Raw genomic sequence first — 12,678 nt, 5'->3', positions numbered from 1 at the left:
TGTTACTCCTGTTGGGATTTCTTTCAAATGCTCCTGCTCACCTTCACCAGTGTGGTTTTGTGAGCCGGCAAGAGGAGGAATTAATGTATGCAGTATTTCTGTTCTGTGCAAATCCAGAAAGCTACCTTTAGACCTGAGTTCATGCAATCTTTCACTTTTTAAGTATTTTCATTTTGGAAATAAATCTCTTCAATGATAGCCTGTAGCCCTTGTAGGCAGAGCTGTGCTCCTGAGGCCCCGCCCCCCCCCCCCCCCCCCCCCCCCCCCCCCCCCCGCCAGAGACTTGCTGGTGGTGATGACCACCCACCCTGTTGCATCTCAGGGAGGTCCCCTTCCCCGCTGTTACATGGAGGGTGATGAGCCTAGGGCGCACATAGGTACAACTGATTTTCTCTGAAACTGTTTTTCTGTCAATCTCTAACAGGCACTGCGTTTTTTGGCCTTTTTTTTATTGGGTGGATTCCTTTAGAGACTTAGGAGATGAAAGCAGTCAGAAAGGAAATGCAGTTCTCATGCCCCACAGTGTTTAAAACACTGATTTCTCCTGAAGTCAACTTTATTTTTCACGGAACTCACAGTGCAACACCTCAGAGTAACAGGCACCACTGGGCAAGGTGGGGGTAGTGAGCCTCGTACATGAACACGACCCCGTGCACTCCTGTGAAGGCAGCAGAGCCAGGGCCTTGTCACAGCAGAGAACATAAAATACTCGCACTTCTGTCTGAGGATCTCTGGAGAGGGTAGAGGCAGGGCAGGGCACTTCTCCATCCGCGCCCAGTCTCGTAGACAGTTATTTGTACATCGATTTAGAGATTGTCCCAAGTCCCTGTCCGCTGCTTTTCATCCCTGCAGCCACCGTACACGGCTGGGTGCAGAGACGTCGCCTTGTCGCTGGTTACCCCGTTGGGCTCCTGATGGAGGAGGCTCCTAGGATCTGCCCCTCCCGCAGCACACGGGCCCCAGTGTGCAGACAGGGGCCCCGGGTCACTGCTGGCTCCAGCAGCTTTCCTCTCGCACCTGCCCCTGTGCGGCCTCGGCCCTCCCCTCTCCCCGCATCTGGGCGCTGGGAGAGCGGCGAGCCCACCCCTTCGCGGGGTCGCAGCGGCGGGGACCCGCGCGGGGCCCTCCTCGGAGGACCAGCATCCACGGGATCGCGGCGCCTGCAGGTGTCCTCCGAGCAGCACGCTGGCCGCGGGCCCCTGGCTCTGCTGCACACCGGCCGCGTTCTGCCGCTTGACAAGGGCCACGGGGTTCCCGGGCCTGCGCTCAGGCCCCGGCGTGGCGCCCCATGCTGGGAGCAGGTGTGCGGCCCTCCGCAGCCTGCCTGGGCTGTGGGTGCTGGGCCCGAGCGAACAGCGTCCGGGCGGCGCCGGCTCCTCGGCCCTCGCGGGCGCAGGCTCGGGCTCAGGGCGCGGGCGCGGGCCCAGGGCGCAGGCGCGGACGGAGGGCGCAGGCGCAGGCGCAGGGCGCGGGGCCTCCTCCCTCCGCGCGGGGGCGCTGCTCGGGGCGCGGCCGGCCGCTCTAGCCCCGCGTCTCGGTGGCCGCGCCGACCCCGCCCTCCCGCCCATTCCGCGGAGCTCGGAGGAAATGGCTGCGGGACCCCGGAGGCCTGCGACCCGCGGTGAGTGGCGCCCGGCCGCCGGGGGGGGGCGGGCTCCGCGGGGCGCACGCGGGGGCGGGGCGGGGCGGCGGGGCGGGGCGCGGGCCCGGTCGGCCGAGAGCTGGGCGTCCGCGCCGGTGCTCGCCGCGCTCCCGCCGAGGAGAGAAGATGGCGGCGGCCGCGGGGCTGGCGGGAGCGCGGGCGGAGCGGGGCCGCGGGGTCACCGCGGGGGTCACCTCGGGGCGACCGAGGGCCCTGCGCGGCCGCCGGGGCGCCGGGTCCGCCCGAGGGGGTGAGCTCGGGGCCTGGCCGCGGTGCGATGGCACCGGGAGCGGCGCGCCCTGCGGTGACCCCGCGGAGCCCGAGCGGCCGGAGCGCGGCCTCCCGAAGTCCAGGCGCCGAGGGGCTGTGCTGGAGACGGTCTGGTGGCGCTGAGCCGGCAGGTGCAGGCCGGCCAGCCCCGCGGGGTCCTGCGGGGGCGCTGCAGCCGCTGCTTAGGAAGCAGGGAGGGCTTTCGGGGAAACCCTGGGAAACACGGGCTTTGAGTATTTTGTTTGCCGTTTTGACGTGCGCTGGCCGCACCTGTGTCCCGCCGGCCACCCCGACAGCAGGAGGGCCCGCTTGAGCTTCCGACGGAGACGCGGTGCCCCTCGTGCCCTCGGTGCCTCCTTGCCCGGGACCCTCCCTCCGCCCGTCTCGGTCCGCGGGCCCGCCCCAGTTCTTCCTTGTGCTCCAGGTCCTGGAGGGCCCGGTGGGCAGAGCCGCCTCACCCCTGAGGACGAGCGGCCAGGCGCCTCGGTGCAGGGCCCACTGCAGCGACTGGTGCCAGTGGAGACCCGACTTCTCACGTTCACCCGCGGGTGCGACGGCGCTCAGGCGGCCCGGGGACCTGCAGGGCTCCTTTGCCTCTGCGCTGTGCCTGTGGGGCCAGAGCTGCTCAGGGCCAGGGGTTTTTTTTGCTTTGAATCCGGCACCTCAATAAATGAGCTCACAGGTGGGGCCATGGGTCACAACAGCATGTGAGCGAAGTTGAAGATTCTGTTTAATTCATCCCTTGGCCGCAGATACAGGTATCCGGTATCGTGCGCGCACTGAAGGAATGAGACCTGAGCCTGAGGTTCTCGGGCTTTTTGTGCTGGTTGTAACGACCAGGAAACTGAAGCATAGGCAGGGAACTTTCCCAGGAGCTCAGAGCTTATTTCTAAGTGGGCTGCCGGGCCCACCCCAGACACATGTCCCACAGCTTCTCCTGAGCCACACGGGCTCTGCTGAAATATGCCTCCGAGAAAGGTGCTTTAGCCATGCATCTTAAGGAATTAAGATCTGTGACCTTCAGAATAATTCCTCCGTTTATCATGCAAATATTTATTGCCTCCTGTGTGCTAACCACCCTGGCTGTGACAGCAATCTGGAAGGCCTTCCTGGTCCCAGAGACAAGTGCAGTGGGGACTTGTGGGGACATCCCAGCTCCTTCACCTGGGATTGGTGTGGATGCGTGTACGTCTCTAGGACTACTCCACAGTATTTCTGTTTTAAATCCAGCAAAGGTATCTCAGAAGTGTCCCCTGGGAAGACCTGCCCCAGGCTCTGTTGTGAAACTTCCTGCCAAATGCATGTTCTAGGCACCCTGGTTTCTAGTGTGACTGCGTTCTTGCACACTTTTAACAACAAATTTAGGAATAACGTGGATCTTCTCATTTTCCACCGAGAGCTGTCCCTTGTTAGTATTTGATTAAATTCAGGTTGTTCCAAGCAAAGTAAGTACTGTACTGATAGGGAGAAAGGGCACCAAAAAAAGTGTAATTGGCTGCTCCCTCCTGCTCCTTCCTGTCCGCTGGTACCCACAGTTACTGATTTCTGTCAAACAATGAAGCTCATAGCTGTGCGCATGTGTGAGCATCACAGTGGCTTGTTGAGGAAATGTGTCCTGGGGGTCCCACTCAGTGCTTCAGGTGGGCCTTGCTGTGGGTGAGCGGTTGGAGTGGGGACTTGGGCTCCCATTTTCAGTTGGCAGAGTGGCATTTTCAGGTCCTGCTGTTGACGCTGTAAGTCCTCCTCCCATCAGGTGTCTAACTCACAAGGAGTCCATTCCAGAGCAGCTCAGAGACTGGTTTGTTTTCTGGTTTGGTTTATGCTTGCAAGTGTTCCGGGTTCTGGTTGTTGTTAGTTCTGTTGACGTGATAGATTTTACCTTTACACACTTGTCTAGTGATCCTGGGGGATTTCCATTTAGCTTGGAAATGGAAATGGCTTAAGAGAGCCAAAAGATTGGACGTGTTTACAGGTTAGGCCAGATGACTGTTGTCCTTGGGTCCCTACAGTGGGACAGTGTCTCTCCTAGAGGCCTGATTACTGTGCCTGGCAGACTCAGGAAGTGCGTTAAGTAAGAAGGCTTTTTTCCTAAATGGAGTTTCTCCCTTGTGTTTCTTTCTTGGGCAGTGGGGTTTCTTAACAGTGGATGTTTAACATTCCTCTCTTTGTGGTTAGTATCGAATGATGAGTGCTAATTCCATTACAAAGGCTCTGTGGTTTACAGTTGATAGAAGAGGGATCAAAACATGGTCTGACTTGAGCTCACTTGGTCTAGGTGCTCACACTACTGGAAAAGAGTTTCACTTGCTTAGACCTCATTATTTGAGAAGTAATTTTTAGGGTAAGTTGTTATGTGAAATTGGAGAGGTAATTGTGTGTATTTTAATAAAAGTTTTTGTAGTCATGGCTATAAAATATGCTTAATCGGTAGGTTATCTGGTGTGCTATTTGTAAAGCAGATGTATCTCTCTGGGTATCAAACTCAGATGCTGTGGTTTTGTTTTTCATATGCTGGTATACAGAGTTTTAAATGGTATTTAATACACTTCTATAAGAAAGTTTGTGAGGTTTTTCTCCCCAGTGTGGAGATAGCTTTATTCTATGTTAGGTTACAAACATGTATATAGAAAACTGAAACAATATGAGAAAAACAAAGCAGACACTCCAGAAATGGTCCCATTCAGAAGCTCACGTCACAGCTCCTCCCCTGTTCATGAACATGGGTGGGTGTGTGTGTGTGGCAGGACGTATTTAGGGAGTGTGGTCCCTGTGCAGGGCTGACTCGTGACCTGTGCTCTTCACTCATGTGTAGGACTACTTCCGTGGCAGTGGCTCTGTGGTTCATCCTTTAATTGCAGTCTTAAAGAATTCCATTTTGTGGATATCCTTAGTTCCCCCTCCACCTCCTCAAACCAGTGTCTGGATGATGGACATTGGTTTGTGTCCCTTTGGTTTTTTTTTTTTTTTTTTTTTGAAGATTTTATTTATTCATGAAAGACAGAGAGAGAGGCAAAGACACAGACAGAGGGAGAAGCAGGCTCCATGCAGGGAGCCCGATGTGGGGACTCGATCCCGGGCCTCCAGGATCACACCTCGGGCTGAAGGCAGGCGCTAAACCGCTGAGCCACCCAGGGACCCCCCTTTGTTTTTGTTTTTTAAAGTGTGGCTGGGAGCACCCTTACAAATGCACCTGCTCTGGCCCCGTGCCAAGTGCATAAGGGGATCTTGTTAAATATTTGCCAGATATTACTCTTAAGAAGGCCTGTTTCCCCAAATGCACACCAACACGGACATTGTCTTTTTAACAGATGACATTGATCGCTTACTGCATGCTTGCGGTGTGTGAGCGCTGACACTTGACACGGTGTAGTCTCACATAGCCTTTTAGGAAGCTGGGAGCTCACAGTTGTCCACAGCCCGTGAGGAAGCACACTTGTTCAGCCTGTCTGCCTGTTAGGTTTGCAGCTGGGGTTGAAGCCAGGAACATCCTGATGGAAAGCCTGTGTTCTCGTCATCAACTGCTGTGCTGCCCCCTTGAGCCTCCCAACCTCAATCTGCTTAGCCAAACTACCCCACTTATACCTGGGGGCGAGGGGCACTGGGGGCTGCCATGGGCAGGACTGGGACTCCCAGCCAGATGCCCCAGCACCCCGTGGAGACAACAGGGCTATTGGACACTGGTTGTGGACTCTGGGTTTGTCAGATTGTGGTTTATACAGTCTTTCCACAGCATGGGGGTTCTTAGTAGTAAGAGAGCCTTCCTCCGCCCTCCTCACATGTGCAGGCTTCACCGTCAGGTTCTGTGCATGGATCTGTAAAACTGGGTACAGAAAATCCTCTTATTCTGTAACTTTAAGCTTGGACCTTGTTCCATTACCCTCCAAAACAAGATGAGACATTGGCCTCTGCCAATGGGAAGACTCCCGAGTAAAATGCAATGACTTCTTGACTTTAGGTCCCCAGTCATGATTCTTGTCTCGTGGCCAGCCTGTGACTTGTGGTCCTGACAGCACCACTCATGAAGCAGGTGCTTGGGAGACAGGGCCTCTGTATCTTCTCCAGACCACGTTGTCTTTGAGTTCAGGTGGTAGTCACTGTGTGAGCCTACCGTTTCGTAATTGGAAATAAGCATCTTCTCTGTAGTTGCTTGAAACTGTGGTTGAGGAAGGGCAGGGGCAGGGTGTGGAGGAGTCTGGTACTACAGCAGCACTGCCGCCGCTTGATCTTCGGGGGGGGGGGGGGGGAGCAGCACTGCTTTTGCCCTATCCTGTAAAGTTACCTGGGCACTCAAGAGCCTCTTGGTCACCTGCGGTTACTGGGAGCATTGCAGAGCTTTTGTTGATGTCATTCTGTCTTCTTGTTTACGGTGCTTGGCATGAAAGTGGAGGTATCTCAATTTATTTGTTCATTTTTAAGTAATAAAACCAGGCATGTTAACATGAATAACGTGGTGTAGAAACTATCTTCTAAGACAAAAACAGTGATAGAGGTAGCATTGCTTTATTATTATTTTTAATAAATCTTTTTGACTTCTGGCTTAACTGACAACATCTGAATTCTCACATCTGCACGCAGACTATGGTAACATCACTGTCACTTAGCTTCTGGAAAGCTCTACAGTGTACTACTATGAGTGGCCAGCGAGAGAGGCATACGCTGTCTTTTGTGTTTGTGCAGATAATTTGACTTGGGGACCTCCTGAAAGGCCTGTGGGCCATACATTGAGAACGTCTACTTTAATTATGATTAGAAATGCCTCTGCTGTTAAGAAATGAAAACTTTACAAGATAGTTGACTCTGTAAACTTTAACACCTGGGGTAATGGGTTACTCTTAGGAGGATAGACAATGTCTCTGAGTTTTTTCTATTGGCTCAGCCATGTGTTTGCTTTTTGCAAAGACTTGGTGTTCCAGTGCACACCTCTCCAAGTAGACCACCTGAAAGGAAGCGAGAGGCCCATTGCATGGCCAGGGTGCTGGCTGGGTGGGAGGACCCTACGACCTCTTTTGGCCTTAGGCCATATGGGCCTGACTACAGTCTTAGTGTGTAAGTGGTCCTTTGCATGGATTGTAGGATGCCCTTTCATTGTGCATGGATTTTCACTAGATCCTTAATTCCTGTTGCAGTAAAAATGGGGGTGAGAGTGGCCTATATTGGCTATGGAATGATCCAGTCTTGTGTTGTGAACCCAGGAAACCACAACAGGGTGCAGGGTCCTGAAGTGATGCCCCCTCTTGGTGCCAGAAGGGAGTGCCAGCCAGCCACCCACATACACAATTGGGACCCAAACAGACCACTGTGGATATAAGAGCAATAGGGTGGCCACTTGGGCAGGGGGGTCCTCCCTGGAAGGTCCAGGGTTCTTAATAGCTTCAGGACCTAGAAACCCACCCACCTCGAGGGGAAACAGCCCCCAAAGTGCTTAGCAGGGATGACTGGCACTTAAATGTCACACTGTCCTGGGAAGTGACTTATGCTGCCCTCATCCCCTCTGTAAACATACGTAGACCTCTCCCTCTTCCCCTCTCTTTCTGTTGGGGAAGGAGGGGAGGAGACTCCCATCTGGGAACCCATTCCAGGGTCATTCTTGGGCTTTTAGGAGTAGCCAAGCTTGCCCCATGTGGCAGATTCTTTTAATGAGTGCAAGACCCTGTACAAATCAAAGGATCGCTGAGAGCCAAACGGTGGCCTTATCTTGGGAGTACCAGTCCCCTACGATGTAGGATTCCTACAGTCCCTTGCAGTGTTTGAGATTGTGTTTTTGTTCAGAAATACGAAGGGAGCAGTTTGGGCTGCTTTAACAAAAGATCACAGACTGGGGGGCTGATTTCTTTCTTCCAGCTCTGGAAGCGCACGATCAGGGTGCTGGTATGGTCAGGCCCTGGTGAGGTGTCTTCAGGGTTTCAGGGGGCAGGGCAGCTCTCTGGGTGCTCTTTTTTTTTAATGGCATAAATTCCATTCATGAGGGCTCCAACTTTATGACCTGAGCACCTCCCAAAGGCCCCATCTCCTAGTAATGTCACCGTGGGACTAGGTTTCAACGTGAATTTTGGGAGCTGGGGGCACAAAATGCAGACCATGGCCAAAGCCCCTCCGCAGCATGAAACAGAACAGTGAAAGCCTCATTTCCTTCTCCATCACTTTGGTAGATGTAACGCAGCTGTTTGGCCTCCTGACGCTTATGTAGAGTTGCCCACCAAGGTCATGCCTGTGTTCTGCAACAGAAACTGAGTAGAGAGAAATCAGTGCCCCCTTGCTCACCCGTGCTGAGCTGGAGGCCCAGCTTGACACCAGGGCCTGGCTGGGGCATCAGTCCCCAAGAGGCATTCAAGTAGCAGCTTATGCTTTTTGTCTCCATATACATGTAAAAGCAGAACTTCCAATTTTCTTAAAATTTAAGAAATTTTAAACAGGGTTGTTTTTAGATTTTCTATTGATTTCTTTTTTTTTTTTTAATTTTTATTTATTTATGATAGTCACACAGAGAGAGAGAGGCGGAGACACAGGCAGAGAGAGAAGCAGGCTCCGTGCACCAGGAGCCCGATATGGGACTCGATCCCGGGTCTCCAGGATCGCGCCCTGGGCCAAAGGCAGGCGCTAAACCGCTGCGCCACCCAGGGATCCCTCTGTTGATTTCTTGAGAAACTTAACTGTGTTGGGGACACCTTCACTTGATCAGAAGAATTTTAATAATAGTGCTTTTTGGTAGCAGCAAAACTGAATTAATCAAGTCAGATTCTGTGTAGATGTTCAAATAAACAAAAATTGGATTTCTTAGTTTACTTTGTGGGCCCAAACCTCTCTCTGTCCATGGCCAGAGCACAGGGTGAGGGAGGGGGTGTTTGCTGCTGCAGACCTTTGGGGTCCGTGAGGAGAAGCAGAGTTGCTCTCGAAGCCACCATCTCCATGCGGGCCGTGGCCGCTGCTAACAGTTGGACAGCTTGGGTGCTTTGGGGGCTGCTGCATCGTCTGTAACTGCGGGCTGGGGCTCGTTGGGGTGGTTCTAGTAATGACTGGATTGCCGAAGATTCTTCAGTTAGGGGAAAATTTTCTCTTTTAGTCGTTTGAAGAATTTCCCATCTTCTCAACCTTTTATCCACAAGGAAGGATTAGTTGTGAGGCACAGGGTCACAACTGTGCCTAAGTACAAAATGAAAACTTTGGTTTGTCCGAATTTCATCAGAAATAATGAGGCTTTGTTGTAACGTGTGTAATTTCTGATGGCAGGTTAAAATTATTTCAAGATTAAAATTTTTCTTTTTGGAAATGGCGGGAGGGGTAATGAGGTTTGGAAAAACAGTGTTTGGCTCCCTGCTGGGGGCCCTAGCTGTGTTCTAATTGTCTTGCTGTGGAAATAGGAGCTTCATGTGGTCACACAGCCTAGCATTTAGAGAAGTTGCTCTGAAGTTTATAGAGAAGCAGAGGTCTTTCAGCGGGTACCTTGCCATCACTCCCGTGTGCATGTGTCCTGGAAGCTGCACCCTCAGATTTACAACGGTCTACAGTCCTACATCACTGATATGGACTGCTGATTTTGAGTTTTGATTTTTAAGTAATGTATTACATTTTGGGAGGGTATTTTGGGTTCTGTTTTTAAGAAACCACATCTGGCAGCTTAACATTTTGAAGTTGGAGAATCCAAATTGAGAATTTAGTGGTTTCAGAATTCTGTGGAAGGAATACTTGGCCCCTTCTCAGTCCAAAGTGCAGAGAAGTATTGTTGCTTTGCACATATCCAAGGTGTACTTAACTAATAGTGTAATGAAGTTCTCACAGTGTGTTTCCTGGATTCCTGGGGGTATCACAGCTCTGGGTGGTGACAGTGGCACCGTCAGCCTTCTCACTGAATGGACATCTGCACTGGCATACAGAAACCAGTCTGGACAGTGGCATATCACAGTACGGTGTGCAGTCTGCTGCTGAGCATCTGTAGATCACCTAAGATGTGCTGTTTCCACCCTCCACCCCTAAGAATGTCCTTGAAGAGGCAGCAGAGCCTGTTCACTCAGGTGAACCTCACCACTCCAGGGTCCCGCCCCATCCCTTTAAATTCCCTGTAATGAAATGGCAAGCACCTCTAAAGCACTTCTGTACCCCAAAGCAGGGTGGCTAGCCAGGAGGAGCCCTGTGCCAGACTGGCCACCCTTTCATGCCCCCCCCCCCCCCCCCCCCCCCCCCGTGCAGTAAAGAATGGACGGGCCCGTTTTCTTTCTTTTTTTTTTTTTTTTTTTAAAGATTTTATCTATTCATTCATGAGAGACACAGAAAGAAGCAGAGACACAGGGAGAGGGAGAAGCAGGCTCCCCTTGTGGGGAGCCCAATGTGAGACTCCATCCCGGGTCTCCAGGATCACGCCCTGGGCTGAAGGCAGCGCTAAACCGCTGAGCCACCCGGGTGCCCCAAGGTTCCAGTTTTCAGACCCAGTATCTGGCAGGCATTTTCTCAGAGAGGAATGCACGTGAGTCCCAAGGAAAGCAACCGACGGTATTTGTTGCTAATGATAAAATTTGAGCTTTTAAGTAAGAATTACGATTTTGTAGAGCTTGTATCTGCAATCACAAGCTTGATGGCTTACCAGGAATTATACTCGAGGAGGTGGGTGTCGCATTAACAACTGTGTGTCAACAAAAAACAAAAAAACAACTGTGTGTCTTCTGTATTGTGATGAAGTGTGCTGACACGTGGAGTCTGCATAAGTCAGTAAAGTAGGGTTTTCCACGTGACCAACATAACGCGGATACAGTGATGGGTTCCGAGTGTGTGCCTGACAGATCTGTGACTTCCCTGTAGGAAAGCATGATTTCAGAGGTCTCGGGCTCCACGGTGCAGCTGTCCTTAGGAAACTAGTCGTTGTCAAATTTCATCATGAGGTCAAATAGCATCCACAATTACCTGAAAATGTTCTCAAATTTAATTTTGGAAATATTGATATATTCCACATAAACAGAAGCCTTTTGGAGCCCTCTGTTTCTAAGACTGTAAAGGGGCCCACGAGAGCAGAGTGAAGAACTAGTTGCCTGTTCCTAAATTGCTTCACGGCCATTTGTTCATGCCGTGAGCAGAGCAGTTGGGAGGCTCTGGTTTGTGCGGTGCATCTTCACATGTGAACTTCCACAGCGTTCGTTCGTGCAACTTCTGGTTAGTGGGAAATGGAGCACTTGGTGGCTGAGAAGAAATACTGCACTTAGAAATGAAGAAAGATAAATTTTACGTTATTTCAGTGCATTCAGTGCTCGTAGATTGTTCTCATTTTCCCAGTTTCAGGGATGCCCACCTTCCTCTGCCTTCCTGGGGAAAGTGCTTATTACATACATGATATGATTGCAGGTTTGGCTGTATCCTTCCTGCTGTGCACTGTGTGGTATAGAACCACATACTACATTCAAGTGGTGTTAGGGATTCTACATGATTTTTTGTTCTTTGTCTTGATACACACACTTTTGTTTCATGTGCCGAAATTTTTATTAGAATTTCTGTGTTGAAATTATCAAAACATCATTTTTGCAAAGAAAAAGACAAGGTAAATGAATCCGTTATCTAAAATGATTGGTTGTATTTTGAATATACTGCATGTCATCCCATTCACAGAAATAACTATATTTTCCTTTCTTATTTTTTATTTTTATTTTTTAAGATTTTATTTATTCATGAGAGACACAGAGAGAGAAAGAGAGAGAGAGAGAGAGAGGCAGAGACACAGAGGGAGAAGCAGGCCCCATGCAGGGAGCCTGATGTGGGACTCGATCCCGGGACTCCAGGATCACACCCTGGGCTGAAGGCAATTGCTAAACCACTGAGCCACCCAGGGATCCCTATTTTCCTTTTTTAATTGATTATTCAGAGCTCAAATCCAGAAACATGTTTCTTTTTCAGATTAAAGTGTATTTAAATTTTTCATTCCTTAAGTACATTTTACTTTCTTTGCCTATATAAATGCTCGGTGTTGCAAAATATTAAAAGTAAAGTTTATTTCTAGTTTCTTTTGAGAAGTAAAGGTGTCTGAACTGTCCAGGCCTCAATTTGAGATGCGTTTGTCATATGTGAGAGATTTGGTGGCTATGATGGTGGATTGCTAATCAGAGTGGAGTGGGCGCTGTCTCTTTAAGAGGAGAATCATCATAATGTTTGTATTTGTTCTGGGGTCGCTAAGGAGACCCTACAAAGTAGTCCCCACCTGGCAGGCAGGTGAGCTGTGGGGCAGTGGAGGTTCAGAGCCTGGCTTGGGAGGGGGCACTGGGGGCTGGAGTGTGAAATGTGTGAAAAGATTCATGTTGAGGACTTAAACTGGAACAGAGGCTTGTTTGGTGTGTGTTTCAAGTAGGAATGGCGTTCTGCAAGAGTATAATCTAGGAGAACTGTTCTTTAAATTCATGTAGAGGAGATGTAGCACATCGACGTTAAGTAATTATTAGTCTAGTCTTTCTTGAGCTTTAAAATGATGGTGTGTCTCCAGTATTAAGAATTTTTAAATACTTCTGTTTGTGGATTTTGTTCAGTCTTTTCATGTTTTATTTGTGTTTCTCTCTGTGTTTGGTTTTATCAAGCTGGGCCCTTATCAGAAGTAGGGTCCTAATTGAAAAGCAGCTGATAACCAGTGACTGGTTTGGAAACCAGGGTACTGCTGAGGCCTCTGCATGCTTAGCAACAGCTTTCTCCCTGCTGCTGCGTAGTGGCCAGGCCTAGCTGCCTTCTGGTAGAGTGCGGTCCAGTGCCTTGCCTTCTGCACAAGCCCTTAGGGAAGGGGACAGTGTTCTCTCCTTTTCTTC

General features: G+C 50.7%; 1 protein-coding gene across 6 annotated transcripts in view; it reads left to right on the top strand.

Moving 5' to 3' along the window:
- Positions 1-12,678, top strand: part of DIDO1 (death inducer-obliterator 1) — a 49,451-nt gene that overhangs the window by 3,861 nt on the left and 32,912 nt on the right. The window contains exon 1 of one of the 6 annotated variants that reach the window (XM_038572818.1): positions 1,547-1,621. The exons of 2 other annotated variants lie outside the window; for them this stretch is intronic. The gene's annotated coding sequence lies outside the window, so the exon portion shown is untranslated. 3 more of the 6 variants (XM_038572821.1, XM_038572819.1, XM_038572820.1) reach the window with 3 other exon arrangements.

The sequence above is a fragment of the Canis lupus genome, chromosome 24 (genome assembly GCF_011100685.1).
Source record: "Canis lupus familiaris isolate Mischka breed German Shepherd chromosome 24, alternate assembly UU_Cfam_GSD_1.0, whole genome shotgun sequence".
Taxonomy (NCBI): Eukaryota; Metazoa; Chordata; class Mammalia; order Carnivora; family Canidae; genus Canis; species Canis lupus.
The sequence above is the reverse complement of the archived record's forward strand: the minus strand, read 5'-3'. Positions and strand labels throughout refer to the sequence as shown.